Raw genomic sequence first — 22,500 nt, 5'->3', positions numbered from 1 at the left:
TTACCTGGTGATTTCAGAGTAGTCTAGTCATGCCAATAAAGGACTTCAGAATTGAGGAAAAGAGAGAGAGGAGGCAGAGAGTGTGATGGAGCCAGGGATAAGTAGTATGACTGTTCTGGTTAACAATGAGACCATTGATAAGGCAATGGCCGTGTCCTCATCCCTGCCAGCCTTTCTCTGCCTCTGACACTTCTTATATTTCCCCTCCACCCCTCCCCCCTGACGGTCTGCACACCATACTGACATGTTTCCTTTGGCTTGGTTTCATTGATTTGGGTTTCTACCACAAGATGCCATGTATTCTTATGTTTTTTTCTCTTGTTACAACCACCAACCACAAGTCAAATGCATGCATACCCCCACCCCCCCCCCCCCCCCCATACACACATACACACACACACACACACACACACACACACAGACTGCAATTTTATACTACAGTGGTCAACACAAAGAAATTATTATACTGTGTGTGCGTGCGTGGGTGTTCGTGGCGTGATTCTTGTTAGTGGACCCAATGAACAAATTACAACCAGGAGTAGAATTAACATAGAACAAAGAATTTGTTCCTATTGTACATTTGTGAATGTACAATAGGACAGAGAGAGGGAGAGAGAATATGAAATAGAGAGAGCAAGAGAAGGAAGAGAGAGAAGGAAAGAGTGAAAGAGAGAGAGAGAAAGGGAAAGGGAAAGAGAGAGAGAGAGAGAGAGAGAGAGAGAGAGAGAGAGAGAGAGAGAGAGAGAGAGAGAGAGAGAGAGAGAGAGAAAGATATCAAGACTTCAGTCAGCATGCCAAAATGCAAATAAATATTAAGCACTATTTGACCAATTGATGGTTTCTAAACCTCTATTTTTCTTATCGTCCCTATTTTTAGCAAAGGTAATATCCCTGCCAGGCTAAATGTGGTACATTTGCATACATGACTGAGTCCCACGAGACCTGGGAGGGATAACTCGCTAAATAAATGGCTGTAAATTAAAAACAAGGAACACAATAGCATACTTTATTATGAGGTAGTTTGACACCAGTGGGTTGTTGCCTCTAAAATAAATGTCAATGTTTCCCGAAATAAACAGCGAGTCAGGTGATCTTCGGTGTGAGGTACGCTATTGTACCGATTAATTATGACTTCAAGGACAAGGCCAGTGTATTTATATGATGTTCTTATTGCTGACATCCCCAATGGGATGACATTACAAACAGCGCTTTGTTTGGTTTCCAGCGAACAGAAGCGTTGCTCTTTCAGGACAGGAGACCGCCATTGTTGGTGGCTAGTTTACAGACAATAGGGGATCTCACGGCTAACGTCTGAAGATTTCTTAATGCAGGTTAGTTGTTTGAACTGCCGCTAACAGACCTCCAGCCCTTACATTGGACAGGAAATGACGTCTCACCGGAAACTGATCCTATGTGTATTGATATTGTATACCAAGAGTGAATACCTTTAGCATGTGCTACCACCAGTCACCCAGGTAAGGCCGCATCAAGTTAAAGGTGGTTTGTCAAATGACCGATGCCATGCAGCATTACTATGTTGTTTTTGGGAGGTTTTCTCTTTCCAACCAAAGGTTTAGGCCCAATCCCATTTCTACCCCTTACCCCTTCCCCTTACCCCTCCCCCTTGTTTTGAAGGGGTAAGGGAAAGGGGTAAGGGGAAGGCGTAAGGGGTAGAAATGGGATTGGGCTTTAGGCTTACCCCTTCAAAACAAGGGGGAGGGGTAAGGGGAAGGGGTAAAGGGTAGAAATGGGATTGGGCATTAAATGAGTTCAGCAGCTGCAAGCCCTTTGAAGTTGTTTGACTGTATGAGTGGGAATGTGGTAAGGGTGCAGAATACATCTTTTATAATATGAGGGAACATTGCAGGGGGTCATAACACTGAGAATAAGCAGTCTGGACTTGCAGCCTCTCCTTTATCAGCCTGTGTGTATGGTTAATATGATTCCATCGATTACAAATGTAAACTATGTTTGAGGTCCTACCTAAGTATGGTTCTCAACTAAGATTTTATAGTTTCATTGAACTGTAGATTAAAAAAAAATGGAACACTACTAAAATGATGAAATATTTAGAAATATACTTTTAATCGATAAATCAACATGACAGCATGTGAAGAATAGCCATAATGTATGTTTAAAAAAAGTCCTATTAAAAAAGACGAGTTCCCACTTTCCGGTGTAAAACACCTCAAGGGACAACGTGAACATTAAAGAGAGCAAATTAGCAAGAGGAAGCTCTGACAGGGATTATGGATTGATGTGTCAAACTAACCCCATAGCAGGATTCTCTGCAATGTAAAACAAAGTGTTTATTCCCTCATTCAAGTTTGCCTTTATGATGCCTGCATAAGAGGCATGCAAATTGCAGTGTTGGGCAAGTTACTTCAAAAAAAAGTTACAGTTGCTAGTTGCTAGCTCCAAAAAGGGACTAAATTATTAACTTAGTTACAAATTGTAAAAAATAATCTACCTATCGAGTTTTACCGACAAGATGGCGTCGACGGGTGAACTACTGATGGTATTGTGTGTTTAAAATGTTATTTTTAATAAACAATTTGTACACATACAAAGTTATCAATGCCTCGTTTTATATTTTAAGACCCTTATTATGCTACCAAAGAAGTGTCGGGCTACCTCTAGCCTTGTAAGTGGTTTAAAATAGCGATTTCGTTTTTACCATGAGACATGCCCCTATCGTTCCAAGTTTATAGCATTTTGGTAGAATCTGCTAAAAACAGCCAACTTAAAAATGCGTCTACATGCGTTCTTTTGCTCCCAAACTAACATTCCAACTCGTTATCATACACTGTAAAAACGAAAACTTAAAATTGTTGGTCTCATTATGACTTCTGAGTAAAATGAATATAAAACATTAAGTATTCATGTCAACTGTGCAATGCAATTTAGTCCAACCAACAATGTTGAGTTTTGGGTCAAGAGTTGGGCTCAGTGTAGAATCTTTGTTAGCAAGACACACGGGTTTAAGTCAGACTTCTGAGGCTGGGCCAACTACGGTGCACATGCGCATTTCAACACTTCGTTAGGGGTTTCCTAACGGAATTTTCAGATGGTAAATATTGTGGCGACTCCTACCCCCCGGGGAGTCTGGGTATTCATGATGCCGGTTGGGAAAAAGGGGTTTATTGCCTTTTGTCAATTTGTTTCTGTTAGGTTAAGTGGGGTTAACGGGTTTGGGGTCTTTATTGTTTGTGTGTTGTTTATTGTGTGTAGTGTTGCCGCCACCGTTACCGAGACTTGCATGTCCGTTGGGTGGGTGTGCGGTGCGCTGTGTGTGTGGGTGTGTGACGTTAAATAAAGGCAGCTCTCGGGATCGTGCGGTGCATGAGGCACTAGAGTTGCGTCACCGTTTAACCTGGGCTCCCATATTGTGCAGAACAAGTTTGACCATAATGTCGAACTTGTTCTGCACTTTGGTTTGCTGCATTTAGACAGCGATTCTCTGCTGCTGAACTAGCTACATGTTGCTTGATCTATTGCTGTCTGGCATTCAGAAATGTAAAATGGAAGTTTCCAATTATTAATTTTAATAAAGTGAACTTAAAACTAGTTTTGCATTCTTTGAAAAGTTTTTTTTTTTTAAATAATATTAACCTTAATTTGAAATATTAAGTTAACAACCCTGTCTTACTTTTTTGAGTTTTGTAAAATATAAAATCTTAGTTGGTATAACTCTAACTTTCAAGTTTGTCTAAAGAAGAAAAATGACATTTTGTTGGGCTCAAAACTCAAAAATGTATTGCAGTAAGTTGCCTTGCAATTTTGAGTGTTCAACTTTTTATTTTTTACAGTGTACCAAACTTTTCCCAGATAAATTTTTCCTTTAAAGAAGGCTATTTCTAGATTATTTGGGTTTGCCATTCCTGTATCTCGTTGTGTCCAACTATGCGTGCTTTCAAATTTGTGTAAACAACACCCGCCAAACTCTACCTCTGATTGGCTTACCATGAAATGTTATTCTACCTCAGCCAATCGTTATCATTAATGCGAAAAAAGTAACGCTGTTAGTACGCTGTTATTTATAACGCCTTCACAGGTAAATTGTTAACTATTCATAGCTCCGAAGCAGGGATTTCTTGCTTCTCCTTCAGTAAATTAACTCTGAAAGATACTCCTAAACACACCTAATGAGGTGAAATGTTGGCAGGAATGAGAACAGGAAAAAAAATGAAAAACATTCATACGCAGTTCATTACCCAGAACGCAGGGTAATGAAATGACAAAACTCAGGAATACTTGATTTGTAATGTGGTGTCCTCTTTGACAGCTCATCCTCCACCATCAGTCTCAAGTATCTTATCCAGCTCCTCTCTCTCTGAGGCTTTCCATTGGACTCATTGGGCTGGTGTCTATCAACACAAGTTTGTTTAACATCCCCAGCTTTTTCTGTTACTCTTCTTGATACAACTTGCTTTTTTAAGATCATATCTTTCCCAGATGGTGTGAATGAATTCTGATACAGCACTTTAATTCTTCATTTTCTCAAACTCTGTTGAAAATAACTTCAAATTTCTTGTCCTTTCTGGAAGAAGCTGACTGAATAAATTAGGGAGAAAATTGATCCCATTATAGTACCTAATTCTGATCTGTTTAATAATTCAGCACACAGCGTGAGCCTTCCTTTTGTTTTGCGAACAGATGTTTTCACAGACGTGTTGAGAGGCAGTGATATGAAAGAACATGGGGGATGGGGCTTCAGCAAGGCCTTGAGCAGAGGCCTTGGAACGCAGCGTTTATGAGAGCTGGAGTGTGTGAATGGAACGGCGGGAGGTGCGGACGGAGGAATGGGATGGAGCAGAGATTGGAGAGAGGAGGAGTGTAGGACACAATGGGGGGCCTTGACCATGACGGGCAGAACAACAGACAGACACAGGGACGCATCGCTGTGGTTTCATCTATTTATTTTCCTTCTCTCTCTTTCCCATTTTCACCACCTTTGTTTTGTTGAAAGCATCATTATTGGAAATGTATGAAAACCAATAAAAACAAAGAAACCAGACATATGCTAGTAAGTAACTTTGTCGTGTTGTCATAACGGGACAAACGCAGAGCTGTGGTGTTGGTGTACGGATAAGAACCACTATGATTGGTCAGATTCAGCGGCTGGGATCTCTTCAGAAAAATAGAATGTCAGAAAGAGAGAAACAAGAAACAAATCAAAGAACCAATGAAACGAAGGAACGAAACAGAGGGAGAAAGAGTGGAGGAGCAAGGAAAGAACCAACAAGAGAGGCAGACATATATCACAGCCCCCTCCACTACTAGGATTGGGGATACTGAGTTCTCCCTGGATAAGGACCAACCCGGGGGACCATCACACAGAGGTGTGGCCCTAGAAAGGCCTGGGCAGCAGAACCGTTATGTTCCAGTGGTCCGCCGCTTCTGCCGCGCGCTCCTCTCTTACGCCACAGTGCGTCGCAGCGTTTCTAGACGTTTAAGAGGCACTGAAAAGTAAAAAAAAATTAAAAGTTCTGCTTGAATCCGTTTTCTTCCTGTTAATCACATCGGATTTCCCAATTGGCTCCACAGGCGCACTGCCCTGTCTGCCACACCCTGCTTTGCCGAGACGTCTAGCATATTTGAAGCAAGTCTGTGTGAGTGCCCCCTAGGGGGGGCTGGGTGGATCAGCCTTTAGAAGATACACAGGGAGCTGGAAACTGTGCTGGTTTGGGCGAGTCGTTCATACATTATACACAATATTACACAAATATATATGTATATATATATATATATATATATATGAAAACCAAAATAATAAAGTGAAGACAAGGGACAAAACTTCAGCACAAGTGCCACGCAACCTGAGGCAATTCATATCAACATTTACGCAGCTACTTCCAAAAAGGGGCTTTCAGGTTGACAGTGTAAATAACTTAAATCAATTTTAAATGTTAAGCTCGGGGGTCCTACATACGCGGCGCTGAATATAACGCTTCCGGTTCTGATGGATGAAAGAGTTAAAATGTTTCAGTTCTCGCAGTTCGGCTACTGTGTTAAAGAGAATAAATATATATATATTTTAAATAAACGCTGAATATTAATATGCAGAGATATTCAAAATGGAATCGTAACATTTAGCAATATTAGTTAATAATATATCTAGATATCCGGGCCGTTCATCAACTGTCGTCGGGTTATTACGACAGTTGATGAAGCTAACCGGCAAAAAATAGACATTACTCATGTAGCCATGGCAACAACACTTACCCAGCTGGTTCACCCTTATGAATAATTTATGTATACTGCTAAACGTAGTCTGAACACCGGCCGCACGAATCATGTAGGCCTACCCACCAATGTGATTGCTCTGAAGATAAGCTATTTTATTTAAATTCATATATTTAATTAAATGGATCAAAGCATATAAAATCCATGCTGAATGGAAAAATAATCGGACCCTAATCCTATCGAAACAGCTTTAAACCCCTTTGTGATTGTCACTGATGTATCGGTATCGTTTGTGTATCGAATCATAGGCCATGTATCTAGATCCATATGGAAACGCCTGAAAGGGATGGATACACACTCCTAACACACGCATGTACAACATGTAAAAATACAACAAAGACGAACAAGGCCGGAAGAAATAATGTTTCATCTGTTTATATTATGCAGAAACACACCTGTCTGACAGCTGGTGCAGCGAAATGACGGTTTTGAAAGCTCTGCCTCTGGAAGCAGCCGGTAATAATAGGCATAGAACTGGGCTAGCAATCTAGAACATGTAGTCTCTGCACTTTAATCTTAATACTGATGTGACAGCCAGTAAACAAGCGGCTGGCGAGCTATTTTGTTCACTCGGCTGGTGCCCGACAAACTCTTTACAAGAGTAATGTACTCAATACCCCTGCATTGCTGCAGCCGCTTTCACTTTGTATATGAGCATATTTGTATGTAAACACTTGCCTGCGTATGTGCGTTTATTTTTGTGAATGTGTGTGTGTGTGTTAGTTTTCATGCGTTTGCTGTGTGTCTGTGTTTGTGTCGGTTTGTGATTGTATTTGTGTTACTGTACTGTCTGAGTGTGTTGTTATAATGTGTGTGTGTGTGTGTGTGTGTGTGTGTGTGTGTGTGTGTTTGTGTGTGTGTGTGTGTGTGTGTGTGTGTGTGTGTGTGTGTGTGTGTGTGTGTGTGTGTGTGTGTGTGTGTGTGTGTGTGTGTGTGTGTGTGTGTGTGTGTGTTGTGTATGTAGAGTGAGTGCTATGTTAAAACAGGGTATGTTTGAAGTTAAAGCAGGCTGCCTCCCTCTAAGATGTGCTGCGTGTTTACTTTGGGAGAGGCCCTTTGCTCTTATCTCCGCTGTTAAGATAAACAGAGAGAGAGAGACAGAGAGAGAGACAGAGAGACAGACACACAGAGAGAGATTGAAGATATAAATAGAAACAACATGCAGAAATCTGAGAAGTGCACAACTCTCTTTCAGACAAGATGGCCAAGGACATTTAAAAAGTATGGAAAATAAATACAGAGGAAAAGAAGTCAAGGAATGTGGAAAACAGAACCTTTGGAACACTTCAGAAAAAAGGTGGCAGGGTAGACATCCACATAATCCCAGAGCCAGACATTTCAATTCAGGACGGCACTCTCAATGAATCCCTCTTTTTTCCATCTGAAACATTGTATAATGCCATGTCTATTTCTGAGGACATACATTTCTAAGGGCAACAGAAAACAGACATGATAAAACCTAGTCAGCTCCAGTCACAGTCAAGTGTACGATAGTGCGCAACCGAACAGACTTAGTATCAGATATTCATTTGGTTGGAATACTGTGAACACTTCCATTTACATTAGAGGGAATTTCTGAGAAAATGTACTATATTCAATGATGTTTGCAACGACTTTCTTGTTTCATGACGAAAAAAAAGAAACCCAAGTAAATTGTGGGGTTAAATGGACCCCTTGGTAAACATGTGTGATAACGATGTATGCATAGATGCATGTTTACTCACACACACTCTCAGCGGCTGGTTTGATCTCCTTATTGTGACAAAATAATGGTATGTTGTCTTTTAAACGGCGAGTACAAACGTACAAACAAAACTGTCTGTAACATAGCTACTGTTAAAAAAAAGCTGTGAATTTAAGTGGAGGTGGCAACAGGTTGACTGTCACTGTCACTTTAGACAAAATAATAGTCTGCTGCAGAATCAGGGTAATGGTGGAGGACTGCTGTCAGTTTATTTGCCATCAACAAACCGGCACTCTCACATGTGGACTTTCACGGCACTCCACTTGCCAAGAGCACTGTGTTTGAAGAGATATTTATGGTGAAAGCAGTTCCTCTAAAAGCATCGTTAGATGAGAGGGGGCTCCTAACCTTAATTTCAGACTCCAGTTGTCACTGGCAGACTCCAATATAAACCACAACATTCCTAAATATGGATAACGTCGCTCATCATAATATAACAGTGGATGTTAACAGTTATTTCACAAGTAGGCATGTATTGTGAAGTTTAGTACACTTCCTTTTGTGAAAACACGCTAGAACTTGGGAATTTTTCATTGTTCAGAGACTGGTGGAGGAACATTGTGTGGGTAGTCCAGAACAAACTAAAGAAAAACAAGGGCCATCTTCCGGAGGCTTTAAAAGCAGTTTAACTATGTTCAAATTTTCAGACTATTGTATGGAAATGTGTTGCTCCACAGAGCAACACATTTTCCATACAATAGTCTGAATTTCCAATAGTTCAGGTGTCTCCCTGTGTATAAGAAGACACCAGATTGGCCACACAAAAATTTAAATATAGCTATATCGTCACACCCATGTAAATATATGTATACATATGTATACATATATAGGTTTTTTTCTCAATGGTGTGAGTGTGCCCCTTCCCCCTTCCCACACGTTTGAGGAAGGCAGAGCATTCAGAGCCTGACTTGAATAGCTTCTGCTCGAGAGCTTCCATGGGCACTTGACAATAACAGAAATTGCCAATTCTTCCCTTCGCGCATTCATTTGTTCACTCATTTTGTGCACAGCAGTTTGCGTCTTATTCATTACAATCACTTGTTCCCAGCACATGTTCAAATTGTGCAGAATGTTTTTTTCCCTTTCCGTCCCTCCCTGACTCCGACTGCAAGAGAACCCTAAGCAGGAAAAATTGTCACTAATCATTCCACTGAGTGAGAGAAAAAAACTATTGGGGGCTGGGAGAACGTGTAGATGATGCAGGAGCGTAAAAAGACACACACACACACACAAGCTCCAACAGCATGGTCAGGGTGTGCAGAGTGAATGCGCGCGCGCGCGCGCGAGAGAGAGAGAGAGAGAGAGAGAGAGAGAGAGAGAGAGAGAGAGAGAGAGAGAGAGAGAGAGAAGCAGAGATAAAGAGAGTGACAGCGAGACATGGATTAGAGACGGGCATTACGCGCCCGGGGACGGCACGCGGAGCGGAACCTACCGGAGTGTCCGTTTGGCCCCTAGATCAGTGTGCCAGGCGGTCCGGCCGATGGCCCCTCTGCTCGGGCTGCGGAGAGAGACACAGACGGGTGAGAAGGGAACCGTGCTTCAGTCAATGGAGCTTGTTGATTTTATTCATTCACAGACTGCCTCCCATTGGACAGAATAAAAAATGCATGCATTTGATAAAGGATAATAACCCTGAGCGTGGTTTCTTTGTGTTGAATATGGTAGGATGTCTTGCATTTTATCATATTAATACGAGCCATTATTTTTAACAAATGAATGGGTGAAAATACGGTGGAAAGACAGAACTGGCCTCTATTGTTTTAAAGGTCATTCTACTTTACTGTGGTCACTACTCATAAGCAGGATCTTGGTTAAAAAAAGAGAAAAATGAAGTCGATACAGACTCTAACAGGCAGGCTATTTTATATTTATACCATATTGCACACATTAGTCCGATACAGTCTGAGGCTTTTTATGTGAATTAGACACATTTTGTGAATTTGTCTACCAGGTAACTCAGGCAGGGAGCCTTGCTTTGGTCGTCCAGTGACGGGTTCCTTTTAGTCAAAATGTCGTGAGCTCGGCAAGCGTTGGCCAATCAGAGCGCTCCGTGAACCCGGGCTGCTGGGGAGATAAACACTGATTTGGCCTTCAGCTCTCTGGAAGCACGACAACAGATTTGAATTTACCTTCCTGAGCCCTGTACTCATTTGCCACAACATGCCGTTGTATTGTGTGCGTGTCTGTGTGTGTGAACACACACTCGTGTTAATCGCTGTGCAAGGCTGCGGACCACTCCACTGACTCATCTTGTGATGCTAGTGAGGGAGCATGTGCCAATTTCCATCAGAGGAGATAACAGTAGCTTGCGAGGCTACGCTACGTGATCAGATTGGGTGTATTTACTGTATCAAAACCCTGTGAGAAGGAGCTAACAGCAGCTTTACCAGTTCACACCAGACAGAAGTTACACCGTTGAACCCCAGTGAAAGGAGACAGTTTTAAGCACTCAGTGGTTTGGTATATGTTGCAACTTTTGTATTATTAAACAAAGATCGCCATTTAAAAGAGCTTTGATATTGGTAGTGGGTTGTTGGCCATGTGTGTTGATACTGGATCTCAAATTGAGGTGAGGTCATGTTGGTGAGTCTGTACTTAACAATTATACCGGGCATTTTTACGGTAAAATAAAAACAACTCTGACGTACAAGAAGGAAAAATAAAACAATCATAAAGAAAATGACATCACAAAAGCTAGTCTCTGCCATTCATGTATGCGTTCATTTATAAAAAAATATAAACAATCTATGTTTTGCTTCAAGATAGAAAGAGTATGGATTGATTTAAATATGAAAATGATAAGACTACTAATAGCAGCCCCCTCCACAACTGGTGGGCCACTGCTTATCAGGGGTGGGGCTCTAACAACCCTCTGGAGCGCCATGAGCCTCGACTAAATTAACCTTGCTAATAAGGGTGTAAGAATTCCCAAAGCAGTAAAATCTGGATTTATGTTCCCCATTCTAATATTTTATCAACTTTGAATTCAAGGCAAAATGCAGCGGAAATGCACAGAACACGTTAAAGCTTTGGTACTTTTACAATGACCGATTTTGACAATGTTTGCGTTGCCTTCCACTGCGGGTGTAAAGAACAATGAGGAGGAGCCTTGGGGCAGATCTTAGGGTATGTCTGTATGTGGAGCAGAGTTGGGCTCCAGGTTTAGCCTGGGTCGCTGCTTCAGGCCAGAGGGCAGCCATTTTGTTTGTAGGATTAGTGTAATGCTAAAGATGTTGACAAGTCCAAAAGCATTCTGGCATAGAAAACGGGATAAATAAATAAATAAAAGCTCAAACCACATCAGAGTGGGAAGAATAAAGATAGCGAGCATGGAGATAGACGAGAAAAATCCACAGAGAGCACTTCAGGAAATATTTATGGTGAGCTTATGAAACGAGTAGCATAAGCCTTCCCTTAGACTTGTTCCATATTAAATGGTAACTTTTAACATAGTATAAGTGGAGGCAGTCATTAATTGTATCAAAAGTACAATAAGTGTTACTCCTCTTATTCCTTATTAACCATATCAGATGTTAAGTCTCTCTCTCTCTCTCTCTCCCCCCCCCCCCCCCCCCCCCACACACACACACACACACACACACACACACACACACACACACACACACACACACACACACACACACACACACACACACACACACACACACACACACACACACACACACACACACCAGGAGGTCCAACTCTCCAATGTGACATTGAGCTAATCAGATTTGAGAGAAAAGTGTTTGATAAACAAATCAGCACTACAAACATGAAACACACACGCGCACACGCACACGCACACGCACACACACACACACACACACACACACACACACACACACACACACACACACACACACACACACACACACACACACACACTCCCCCTTAATTTCTTACCAATCAGTGGAAGAGGTTTTTTCCGTGTGGAGAGGGATTCATATTTACTATCTAATTCATGTCAAGGGCCAAATGATTTCAGTGATGAAGATAAACAGCTATTTTCCCCTGAAATCTTATGCAGACACACAATCAATTCAATACAAAATAACAATTACTCTCCGACCTGCCAACATACACAAGCATGCATTATACGGACAGAAAGACACACACAAGCATTCTGTAGTCTGTAGTAGGGCTGGGCGATAACTCGATTACGATTATTGATCGCGATAAATCTCACGTCGATTACGACGATAAGCATTAGACATAAATGCTCGATATGATTATTATTATTATTATTTTTTTTTTATTAAAAAAAAACAAAAAACATTTCTGATATGGACTTACCTGACAGCCAATGCGGCAGAAATAAACAAAATAGTCAGATCGCAGTTTTGCGGTTAATGCCTAAGTACACGCCCATTCCCTGGTGCATGTTTGAGCTTCCGACACACACACACACACACACACACACACACACACACACACACACACACACACACACAGCCTATCAACAACAATGAAAATAAGAGAAAAAAAAAGATATATATATATTTTTTAATTTTTTATTCTTTTAAATATTATATATCGTGATTAATATCGATATCGAAAAAATAATCGTGATAATATTTTTTGCAATATCGCCCAGCCCTAGTCTGTAGTCACACACACACACACACACACACACACACACACACACACACACACACACACACACACACACACACACACACACACACACACACACACACACGCGGTTCACCATGTACAGCCCAGCCAACACTTCATATACATATGTTGCCATGTTGGCCTTTCCTCCCCATTGGAGACATCTGGCTTTCTTTGATTTGAAAATGGGTTTGAGGATAGGTTATACTCTCAGATCAGAGAATGTAGCTATGGTATCAGTCGCAGAACATGGACGTCTATACAAACAGTACGTCATGAAATAATAGTTCATGAAGTGAACACAAACACGGTATATAATCCATAGGCAGTGTAGAAAGAGTGTTAGGAGGGGGAGAGGCCGAGGGCAGCAGAGGACACGGGGAGGAGGAGAGACGAAGAGAGGCCACCAGACTAAGGCTGCAGACCCGCTCCAGAGAGCGAGCGCCGTGAGAGGTGACGCTGTGGAGCATTTGGTTTGGCAGGCTGGAGGCGATAATGAGACAGATGCCGTTTGCCGTCACCTCTCCCCCCGGTTAGCATGGGGCACTTAGAGCACCTTGCAGCTTTCGCCTACACAGGAGCCTACTGCTCCCCCTCACCACCCGGGCACCGCTCACCTTCTCCTCCTCACACCGCGCTACACCGGGAGCCACACACACACACCAACCGACACAGACACACACACACGCGCACACATAAGCATGCACGCAAACCATACGCACACATGCGCACACGCAAGCACTAACACATGCAAATACAAATACAAACACACAAACACTGCTACACACACAGTCACACACACACAAACACTCACACAGCTACACACTCATACAGGCAAACAAAAACACACATAAATAAAAACGCAAAAACAAACACAAACAGCTACACACACACAGGCCCACACATAAATGAACACACACACACACACACACACACACACAAACACACACACAAACAAAAACAAACACACACACACACACACACACACACAAACACACACAGACCCAAACACACACAAACACACAGAACAGATACAGCTACACACACACACGCACAAACACACAAACACAAAACCCTTTGATGTTCGATAGCCGCACTCAAAGCTACCCACCAATTGCTTTGAGAAAGTTATGGAGGATAAGTCCCAGCGTTTCAACCAACTCTCCAGTATAGAATGTGTCAGAGCTATTCATGTGAGTGGATGACTCCTAATGCGATGGTTTGTCTCACTGCTGCGGGTTCTGGCCTGCTTGGCAGATACAAGAAGCAACATGCTGCTCGTAGGAGGGCTGGCTCAGCCTCCCTGGGCCTCGTCCATATTCATGACAGAGAGGTGTACGAGAAAGAGAGCGCGCCGTTCCATGAGCATCCTCCCACCTCGCCCGGCCCTCTCTCTCTCTCCGGCGACGGATTGTTCGGGCTTCAACCCATTAATTGGCGCAACACAGAAATCTGCGAATAATGCCGAGGAATGTCTACTTTCCTTCACTCTGAGGTGGGGGTGTCAAGACTCAAGAACGCGAAAACTTCTTTGTAAACCGCAGCCCAGACTGCAAAGCCAACTCAGAAACTCAATAACATATATTTCTTATAATTGTGAAAGATGAATAGAGTCAGTAAAACACTGCATTTCTTTGGCTGCTCAGACCTCCGAGCCGGGCTATTGACCCTGTCCTTGTTTTATCCAGCCTGAGGTCGCCTGGGCAGAAACTAAACTTTGGTAAGTGCACTACATTTGGCAGCAGGCTTCAATGACTCCCTCATCGATGTTAACTAGTGTTGCCACGGTACTGCATGCACAACATCCCCTCTTCTACTTTGATAAGACTCATTAGCCGAGCCCCCCCACGTCGCTCCTGCTGCATGCAAGAGCAGGGCGTATGGAGATCAGCCGTTGAACCGCACATTGGACCAAGTTAAATCCTTGGAAGTTGGAAAGATTTACATAAGCACGCTGAGAGACAAAGGGAGAGAAAAACATGTCTTAAGAGAGGGTGAACTCTCTTAGAAAGACTTTCAAACTTTAATGCCAGTGGGGTGACAGTCATACAATGGGATGAGTGAAAATAATAGCGCACTCCCTAAAACAAAATCATGGTTGCCAAAGAGCCAAAGTTCCACTCAAGGTTTTTAGAGAAAAGATGTGTTTGGAAGCTGTGATATTCATGCACATATTAAAGTCGTTCTGTGGTAAGGTATACAGAACACTAAGAGGCATAGCAGACACATTCTCTACCATGCTCTCATTGATCCATCCACCTACAGCCAAATTCTGTCCCACGCACCATGTAAAGAATGCAGATTTACCTGTGTACTACTCCTGGTTTTGCGAAAAAAGCAAAAAATAAAGATGGCCAATTGATCTCACCGATTACCAAAGTAACGTCTGCAGTAACACGTGTCAGTCACAGTTAAAAACGTTGCACCCAACACATCCATGAGTTGTCTTTAATTCCAGGTGAGTTGATCTCAAAGGACGCATGCACCTTTAGAAACAAGTGAAAACATGACTAACGTGGATCTGTAAGTGTGTCTCTAACCGTCCTCTCTCCCCGGCGCACCACTGTATCTTGACTCTCACTCTGCGCCATCCTGCCCAAGGTGCGTTCCCCTTGTCTGAAGATGATTACGATAATAGAGGACTGATTGTCGCGTCGCTCAGAACCCTTTCTCTGTAATTGCTCATCAGTCTTGATTTCAACCAGCTGTTGGAACCACGTGCTTTGTATTCCTGCATATACGCAAACGCACCCACATGTGCCCACACACACGCACATGCACGCACCCACAGCCAAGCCCATGCCCGCCCACACACACAAAGACACACACACACTCAGACACACACACAGACACGCACATAGACACGCACACACACACACACACACACACACACACACACACACACACACATACACACACACACACACACACGCACAGCATGCCTTTACATTAGCTCACTTTTGAATGACACGCAATTTCCAGATTTTTTTATTTTAGGATTGACTGCAAACTCGAAAAGGTATTAGAACACGGTGCATCTCGCACCCTGTATGTGCATGCATATCAATGTGTTCATTGAGATTAGATATACATGTGAGACCAACCGTCATGCTAACCCTCAGCCAGCTTAAAAAGAAAAACATGAGGAGGCTCATGCCAGAAGGGCCCAGCTGAAGGCTCCACAGATACAAACAAATCCCACCTGTGGGAAGATACGAGCTAGGGAGAACATCTTCACTTTTAACCAGTGGAACACCATTCTCTGATTTGAGGACTCTACAGCACAGAAATACTGTTTTTATCATTATTGTTCATATTATTATTTTAATAATAATATGAACAATCATATTCTCATCTTGCATTGCAGTTCTGTGATTTGCTACAACCAGCATTAAGAAAGTCCGGTTGGGAGGAGTGCATTTGTCACTCAAAATGGAACACTTTCAAAACAAAGTTCAAAGCAGTTTTTTTGCAATTTATAGTCACAAATTGCAACCTTCCTTATGTGTTTCAGAGACTTGCTGGAGTCTGGATGTATTTGAAATCCAAAAAAAAATGTTGGAGAGAAAAAAATGTCCACCTCCATTTCCAAATTGTCAAGAAAAGTCATCCATTTAAACATTGTTAGTTGGCTAAACTCTGAATGGTGGGACTGCTTTAAACCCATTCCTGGTAGCTTTGGGCATGTGCAGAACAGCAGCCCCCGTTTCATCCGCCCATGCGAGCAGTCGGGCAACCAACAACTTGTGCGTCTTTTAGCATTCCGCTGTAAACAGCTTTGGCTGCATTCTGACAATCGTTTCGGAGGATGCGTTTACAAACACGCATGTGACTCATGCTAAGATGTGGGCCGCTCAGGGAAACTGAGTTCATAGCCCGACGGTGCCTTGAGGTCAACAGCATCAACAAACTGGTCTGTCAGCCTCTGATGTTCTGCATGCTCAGAAGTGGTGGCAGTGGGTCAGAACCAGCCTGCATGGTTTGAATTTCCCCAAACTGCCAATACGAGAAAAACGCAAAGATTCCTGGAAAAGTGACACAGTGCGACTATAAAAAATAAATTAAATTTAAGGTTTGTGACGGCAAATTGTTACTCCTATTGACAACAGCGATGCGTTGTGTCCTTGAGACCGGTGGCTATGTGTTGAACTCCAGATAGAACACGGATTACATCACCACGCCGACCGTTTGTGATTCCAAGGCGCACGTTTCTTGAAAAAGGAGCAACTTGATGCCTTGGGGTAATTGTCTCTGTCAACAAAAACATGATCTGGGCGATTGTCTTTCAGCCCTGCTGTTTAGCCAAACCTCACCCTCCGTGTAACAAACACAACGTCTTACTCAACCCACGAGAGGAGTAGGAGAAAGGAGAGGCAGACATGGGCACTAAGGAGGCCGTGATTGAGGGGAAATAAGTGAACACAAAAGGATTAGAAATGGTTTATTTATGCACACATAAAAAGCAAATATTTCTCTTAAATAGTATTACTCATACCATTGAATAACTATTATCTAAGCCGTGTTTGCATCGGTACTTTTAAAGCTTCTACTGATTGGAGGCCTGCGCCTTTATGGTTCTGTACAATAATGATGCTGAAAAAGTATACCTGCATATCTTATACACTGTAGAATGTAGTATATTATAACGGCAATTACAAATATAAACAGAAACAAACGATGAAACTATGTAGGCTGGAGATAACTTCAATAGGCAGAGTCTACATCGGCGCCACAACTAAATTTACTGATGGGAGAACTCAGTGTATTTGTTCTTTGACAGATTCAAACACACACACACACATCTACAGCCCCCCCTCCTACACACACACACAAACAACACACACACACACACACACACACACACACACACACACACACACACACACACACACACACACACACACACACACACACACACACACACACACACACACACACACACAAACCAACAAACACACACACACGCACCAACACACGCACACACACAACGTACACAAACACACACACAACGCAGACATACACACCTGAACAAGGACACACATCCACAGACATGAAATCAAACAGAGGCATATGCAAATGGTCGCATGCCTGCATGAACACACACACACACACACATTAACAAACAAGAATACACACACTTGTATTGGGTGGCACTAATTACAATGCATTTTCGCTCTGCATTGTTGAGAAAGCATGGTCCCTTGATGGTGATTGGCTAAATTGACATATTTAACCATTCATATGAGGAGACTGTTTGCCCCTGCAGGTATGCTGCAAATGCCAGGCAATAACACCGCATCCCAAAGCTGCTGTTTTGCTAAAGGTTATCTTTAAAAAACAACAACAACCATGTTTAATCTTTAAAGAGGGACAATCTTTCTTTTAATGTTAACAGTTTGGCTGACTGTCACTTTCCCTACAAAATGTGCTGTTGGGTTCGGCTAAAGTTAGCCATGCACTGCAGTCGTTGAACTGGGCGTGTGTGTGTGTGGTCGGGTAGACGCGTGTCTTTACCACAGGCCCTGATTTCAGATAACCTTTCTTGGTGTCAGCTCACTGCTGCTATCACGCAGACACAAAAACACCCTGTGTGTGTGTGTGTGTGTGTGTGTGTGTGTGTGTGTGTGTGTGTGTGTGTGTGTGTGCGCGTCCAGATGCTGAAATCAGATGCTTTCCCCCTCAGACTGCAGGCGCCTAAGATAGTGGTGGGAGGGAACACAAGGTTATAACAGACATACACACACACACACACACACACACACACACACACACACACACACACACACACACACACACACACACACACACACACACACACACACACACACACACACACACCACACACACACACACACACACACACACACACACACACACACACACACACACACACACACACACACACACACACAGATACACACACACACAAACACACACACACACCATATGGGTGACTATGTGGCATTTATTGCATGTTTATTGAAATGTATTTGTTTGGGATTGTGTGTATTTGGACGTTTGTTCTGAACTTGAAACATCATATATTTTTTATATAATTACTTTCATGGTAACTAATGTTTAGCCAAATTAAATAAGAAAGAAAGCACGTAGGACCAGATGGAAAATTTGGTTATGAACAAAAACATGTTTTATTGTTCGCCATAACACGCTAGTAATATTACAACTATACAAATTGTCGTTTTCTTTTTGTGTTATTTTAAGTAAAATTTCTAAATGAAACCACTCACGTTGCAGTGATTTGTAACGTTTGGAATAAGCTAGGTGGACTGAATCCAGAAAAATATAAAAAAAATAAAAATAAAGAGAGATGTTTTTTGGTTTAGACAAAGTAAAAAAAAATATTGTGTATGTGTTTGTGTGTGTATGTGTGTGTTCTTCCACGCCATCGCCAAATAGTGGCAAGGATGAGAGCGATGAGAGTGAAAGTGTATCTCGCGGACGTGACACAACTGGCTTAGATGTACGTATGAGTGATCAATACGAAGGGGAGTAATCATAATACGAGTGTGAGAACGAAGCAGCATTATCCTCCTTACTCTCGATACGACCGAGGGAGGGAGAAGACACCGCGTTGGAAAACACGTGGTCCATTTGCCTTGGACTAATTGAATCACTGTTCTGCCAAATGACAGCCATTAACTATTGTCTTGGTCTCACTCTCTTTCTCTCACACTTTGACACAAACTGGCCCAACGCACCATTATGTAGGAACACACACACGCGCAATCATACATGAGCGTGCACAGCCCCACACACACACACAACAACACACAGGCACAGCTCCATTTACCGAGCTGCACTTGTGAAGCAGGGTAGCTAGGTGACATGGAGACTACACAGAGCGACTGCTGAGCTAAAATGGATGATTGAAGACATTCAGAGGAAAAGATCCTTTTCACAAACTAAACATCATCAAACAAACTATACATTAAACAGCAAATTGTTTAAATTCCTTATCAAACATCTGGGCATTGCCTTCTAAACACACTCTTTAATGAAATTGAACCTCTGCATTTTGAGTCCATCAGGCGTAACACAAGGGCACTCGGTGTCATTCAATCACCTTCTATATAAACTCCCGATCCTGACTTGACATCCCATCACGTTTCCAGAGATCCCTCTAGAACGTTATCTAGAGACCCCCTTTGATCACTTAGCAGCACAGAGAAGACAGTAGGGGTATAAGTGTATAGATGACCACATTACACCACTTAGGGTTCCTATAAAACAGTGCCAGTACCTCTGGCAATTCACTTTGGTTCTTGTTCGGTTTATCTTCCTAAATAAATGCTAAGAATATCAGGAGGCCGTCTGTAAGAGTCCTATCCTCTCGGGAAGAGGTCAAGCAGATGAAGGAAGGAGTTCGCTAGCGACAAGAAAGTGGTTGAGGAAGAAAAAGAGTTGGAGAATGAGGAGCAGAGGGACCTCGTTAGTCACCAAGGAGCAGGTGGGGGGAAAACACCTGGACCACACGCAGAGACACACACACACACACACACACACACACACACACACACACACACACACACACACACACACACACACACACACACACACACACACACAAACATACACACACACACACAAACACAGACACACAAACACATACACACACAGACACACACACAGACTCACACACACACCACGCACACACACAAACACACATGAACCAGGACAGGAGGAAATAAACAAAGTGTTTTTCGTTTGTTAGGGATTTCTACTAGGAAATCAGTTGGAAATAACCTGATTTAAAAAGAAGTAAACAAAAACAGCAATAGGGATAAGTGTCTGTGGTGAAAGCGAAGAAAGCTTAGCATTACTTTGAGAACATAATAATAATACTTGATTTGTTAAGCTAAAATAACCCCCAGAAACCTGAAAGAAGGAAGCCTGGAACCAGCTTCTTAGATTAACTTGTACTGTATATACCCATCGCATTATACACCACACCCAGGGTCGCAGGGTTTAGTCTTCAGTTGAAGTACTGCTTACGTAATGCACTATATGGAGACCGGAACAATTTCAATAAAAGCTGAATTCCAATTAAAGACCCCAGTCCCCTTAATTGGCGTGTTGAACAACCTATATGTTGAACAAAAACACCAATTTTAACTATGTGTTATTTTGCGAGTGTAAACGAAAAAAAAAAAGCATAACAATAGCAGCAAAGACAAATAGATATGATCTTGAATTTATCGATCTGAGATTCAATGTGTGATGATTTTAAATGAAAAACAAATCTCTATTTTTTAAAGTTCATGAATCAACACGGGAATCTATTTGTTTTTGTATTTTGTCATAAGCATACAAAGAATCTGTTACAACGTGGATTCACGAGTAGATGTGCGCTCTGCGGGGTGGGACTGCGATCAGACGAGCCAGCATCATAAAAGCTGTATTTGCTGCAGAGACCGTCCAGCTGGTGTGTTCAGCCCCTCTTCGTCGTACTGAGCGTTCATCTGTGTAATACCGGTAAAGAGCTTGCAAACACCTGAAACGCCTTGCATGCATGTCCTTTTGCCCAATTTTTTCTAAATCGAAAAACTAATAGTAATTATTAGCATAATCGTCACACTGTTTGAGTTTGTAAAGAAGGGAATGAAAGCCTGTCCCACATTCAGGCCGGATGTTCTTAACTACTATAACTTTTACAGTTCATAAAAGTTCACTGTTCATCGTGTATGATATTACCCCAACACTGGTTTAATACGATCACAATCCTTTGTCAATATCAATTCACTTATCTTTCCTAATGTCCTCATTGTACATTTTTATTCTTCCCCAACCTCTTTTCCTCTAGGTCCATTGAGAGAATATTTCCTCTCTGTCATGCTGCAGTTTGTACTGCTCCCTCCTCTCTCCGTATCCAGCCTCCATCTCCAGCCCTGCTCAGGGCCACAGATACCCTTGCCGTCCCTCTCTCTCTCTACTGACCACTGGGCCTGACGGGACGCAGGGCTCCACACAAAGCTCACCAGTTAGTGAATATGGCCGACTTTGTTTACATGGTCAATGGGAGTGTGCTTACATGCACACACACACGTGCACGGATGAGCACTCAGATGAGTGCACGCATGAGTGCACTCGAGAGTTCACGAGCAAACACATACACACACACACAAACACACGCACACACACACACACACGCACACGCACACGCACACGCGCACACACACACACACACACACACACACACACACACAAAGTGATGTGTTAGCCTCCATTGCTCTCGCTGTGGTACTGGCCTCTATCATCAAAGAAAGATGTGTGGGAGGGGGATAAAGCAAAGTGACCCATCTACACTTCCCACTTGAGTCTCGTACAATGTGACCAGCGCTGGTAAATAAGGACACGGGAATGGGAGGGAAGAAAAACTAGAAATAGAACTGAAAACAGACACAGACATACACACTGTACCGAGCATTGCAGGTTAGGAGCCTGGCTGCATTTTGGTGAACACCTCATTCACTGAGCCTGGAGCCTTATGTACAAGTTCAGCACACAAATAAGGTCAAAGTCATGGGTCCCACCCCGAGGTATAGATTAAGAAAGACGCTCAGTCAATAAATACCGAATGGTGTAGCTCCTTCATAACCTTAGTCCATGTAAATTGCTGAAACTGGTTATTTTGGCCACTTATCAGGGTAATTACATACGTACATTACATAAAAGTAATAATAGTAATATTACACATTTCAGTAAATCAAATTGATAGGAATTTCTCTCTCATTGGAAAACATGTAGTAAATATAGCAATATAAGCTTAAATGTAGAGGCCGTTTCTCAATGCACAAGCGTCAAGTCTTTTGTTCTTGTGTCCTCGCCCAAAGTCACTGGCCCAAGCTCGAGTCACTGGCCCAAGCACTGTTCCA

The 22,500-nt window shown here is 42.5% G+C and overlaps 1 long non-coding RNA gene across 1 annotated transcript in view; it reads right to left on the bottom strand.

Moving 5' to 3' along the window:
* Positions 1 to 9,414: 9,414 nt before the first annotated feature.
* Positions 9,415 to 22,500, bottom strand: part of LOC132453820 (uncharacterized) — a 281,098-nt gene continuing 268,012 nt past the window's right edge. The window contains exon 8 of the long non-coding RNA XR_009524811.1: positions 9,415 to 9,488. This is a non-coding gene — a long non-coding RNA (uncharacterized LOC132453820). The remainder of the gene's footprint in view (positions 9,489 to 22,500) is intronic.

Source organism: Gadus macrocephalus, chromosome 3 (assembly GCF_031168955.1).
Source record: "Gadus macrocephalus chromosome 3, ASM3116895v1".
NCBI classification, from domain to species: domain Eukaryota; kingdom Metazoa; phylum Chordata; class Actinopteri; order Gadiformes; family Gadidae; genus Gadus; species Gadus macrocephalus.
The sequence above is the reverse complement of the archived record's forward strand: the minus strand, read 5'-3'. Positions and strand labels throughout refer to the sequence as shown.